Below are 3,649 nucleotides of genomic sequence, written 5' to 3'. Positions count from 1 at the left end.
CTTTTCCAATAACTCTAATTTTTCTCCATGAGTATGGTATTAGTTTCACATACATACATGCATACATATGTAATTCCATACCAAGCTTGAGTGCTTTACCCCAAACATTTGAAGAGATATGCAATATGAAACTTTCAGTCAGTATGGGAGGTGCTACGCCTCTTTTCCAAAAACGTCCATTTTTCTCCGTGAATATGAACATGATTTCACACAGTCTTGGCAAACTGTTAATCTGATTAACGATTAAAAATTAACGATTAAAATGTTAATCGCCTTTGACGATTAAAATTAATTAGTCGTAATCAACTGTACGATTAATGATAACATTTTTTTAATCGTTTAATTAATTTAAAACATTAATCGTTAATCCAATTAAAAATAAAATCTGATTAATTTGTCTAGTTTGTCCGAGTTTGAAACCAAATACCAGTTGTAGTAATTATTTTGTGTTTTACGCTTATAAAAAGCACGTAATATAAAAAAATAATAATTATTGTTATTAGTAATACATAAACTGGGAACTTTTACAAACCTAGTTTGTAAAACGTTTGTTGGTATACATATATCTTAATGAAAATGCACACCAAATTGCTTAGATTGATGAGGAAACCCGACTTAGCCATACTGGATTAACTTGCTTAGTGTGCACAGCATAACTTAATTAATCACCAAACCTACTTGATCAAATTAAGAGTTAATGATTAAATTAATTTTTTAATCGCGGTACGGTTAACTGTTTAGTCGGATTAAAATTAATCATGATTAACTGTAATCAGATTGAATTTAATCGAATTAACTAACTAATTAAAACATCAATCGATTAATGCCAACATTGATTTCACATACATATCACTATACCAAGTTTCAGTTCTCTCCCACAAATACTTCCAGAGATATGTTTGTAATATGAAAATTCCAATTTGTATGGGAGGGGCCTTGAGTTATCGGACTTACTTTAAGTCTAAGACCATCCTTCCGAAATCCGTAGTAAGTGTACTAAATTCCGTTCTGATCGGAAAACCGGTTAAGGAAGTAGCCTATTTTTCAATCCAGGTCATAAACCATCTTTGAGCAAAATTTAATTTTCAAACAGGTGGCAATTCTTAAAAAAGTAGCCTATTTTCCAGTCTAGGTCATAAGCTATCTGTGTGCATACTTTCATGCAAATCAGTTCAGTCATTTCCACGTATTAATTTAATTAAAGTTTCCTAATACGTGATAAAATAGTAGCCTCTTTGCCAACATAGGTCATAAGCTATCTCTGTGCGAAATGTCATGCAAATCTGTTCAGTCGTTTCCGCGTATTAATTTAATTAAAACTTTTTTAACAGGTGGCAACTCTTCCAAAAAATTTGCCTATTTTCCACTGTAGTTCATAAGCTATCTGCTTGCAAAATTTGATGCAAATCCGTTCAGTCTTTTCCACGTATTAATTGAATTAAACTTTTTTGGCAGGTGGTAACTCTTAAAACAGTAGCCTATTTTTCAACCTAGCTCATAAGCTATCTGTGTGAAAACTTCCATGCAAATCAGTTCACTCATTTCCGCGTATTAATTAAATTAAACATTTCTAACAGGTGGCAACTCTTAAAAAAAGTAGCCAACTTTCTAACCTAGGTCATAAGCTATTTATGTGCAAATTTTCATGCAAATCCGTTTAGTCGTTTCCGCGTATTAATTTAATTAAACTTTTTTAACAGGTGGCAACTCTTCCAAAAAATTAGCCTATTTTCCACTGTAGGTCATAGGCTATCTGCTTGCAAAGTTTCATGCAAATCCATTCAGTCATTTCCGCGTATTAATTTAATGAAACTTTTTTAACTGGTGGCAACTCTTAAAAGAAAATAGCCTATTAACCAATCTGGCCCATAAGCTATCTGCGTACAAAATTTCATGCAAATCCGTTGAGTCGTTTCCGCGTGATGATTTCCCAAACATCCAAACATACAAACTTTCACATTTATAATATTTATTAGATATTAGATAATAATAATAATAGATTGGCGCTTACACATATGTTAGTGTTTGGCCGAGCTTCTCCTCCGATTTGTGGCATGCGCCTTGATGTTGTCACACAAAGCGAAGGGACCTACAGTTTTACGCCGACTCCGAACGGCGATTGTATTTTTATGAGAAGCTGTTTTTCATGGCAGAAATACACTCGGAGGTTTGCCATTGCCTGCCGAGGGACGACCGCTGTTAAGAAAAAACCTTTTTTCTATATTTTTTTGCGATGTTGCTTTGACCAGAGCTTGAAGCCAGGCGTTGCGGAGTGGAAGCGCGCACTGCTTACCACTACACCACAGCGGCGACGAATATTTTATCAAATACAGGGTGTAAAATAATATCTGTTGCACATTTTTTTTTTTTAATAAATTATGCACAGATTTTACTAACATTTTGTTAATTTGTTTTTAAATTTCAACCTTCATTTAGGTTTACCGGCGGTAAAAACTTTGAGAGAAAAGCGCAAGTAAAAAAAGTAGTTGTTGTATAGTCTTTAAATTTAACCTTCATTTTGGTTTACCAGTGGGTTTGGGAGAAAAGCGCAAGTCTTCGTCGGTTACTTTATTACATATTTTCTGTAACCATAGGCTAATTTCCCCCATTTGGGTCCTTTATACTTCGTCTTTTGTCCAACATAAGGCCTCATACTCATCAATCGAAAAGACTCGAAACTGGTGACTAAGAGGGGATTCATTCGACCAACCCTATACAGGTTTTTTTTTCTTTTTTTATACAAAATCTAAGAAAACATAAACCTGAAAAAGAGATTCTAGCCCTGCCAGATAGAGTACGTTACGTACGTTCCGGCTTCAGCGTTCAACTAACAAGGCGTACGAAACGCATAGGTACGCCACAATGAAAGCGTTGTCGCATGTAAATAAGTGAGCTGTTTTGTACTGGCGGCAAATTTTTCTTTGAATTCAAAATATATCTATATTTTTAGTTGTGCTAATATTTGTGAAGAAGATACAAAAAATGGAAATAAGTGAAGTTATTTTAATATTGCTAATGTTGCTGGAAGCCAGAGAATGCTTTAACAGGCTTTATGGAGGCCGTAGATGGTGGGTGCGATCTCCTCTACAGAATCGGGACACTCACGGATTTTTCGCCCCGAATTTTGGATTTAGGGAGGAATTTAAGAAAAATATAAGGATGGAAAAGCACGTTTTTGAAATGCTTCTTAATTTTATTAAGGAAAGGATTACTAGAAACAATTCTAATAGGCCATCCATTTCTCCAGAATATCGACTTTACTTGACCCTCTGGTAAGTTATTCATATATCATGAATTAAATATTCTAAATTATAGTTATTTGGCTCACGGAGGAAGTAAAGAGTTTTATGCTTCTGCCTTTAAAATTGGACTTTCCACAATGAAGGAAATAGTGGCAGAAACGTGCGATGCTTTGTGGGAGATACTTGGGCCAATTTATTTGTCGATTCCTAACTGCCCGTCTCCACAGAATAAAGTTTATATCTTTATACATATGTTAGAATATAAATAGCCAATGGAGACCGCTCATTGCTCTTCAAAAGCAATATATATCAGAGCTTATATCTTGGCATCAATTGCCGGCAATTTGGTAGTTTGACAGCTACATGTTCAGTTGCATGAAAAGTTCGTGGCGGCAACATTATTGATA

This window comes from Rhagoletis pomonella, unplaced genomic scaffold (genome assembly GCF_013731165.1).
Source record: "Rhagoletis pomonella isolate Grant_MI unplaced genomic scaffold, Rhpom_1.0 Rhpom_scaffold_00001, whole genome shotgun sequence".
NCBI classification, from domain to species: Eukaryota; Metazoa; Arthropoda; class Insecta; order Diptera; family Tephritidae; genus Rhagoletis; species Rhagoletis pomonella.
Note: the sequence above shows the minus strand (reverse complement) of the source record.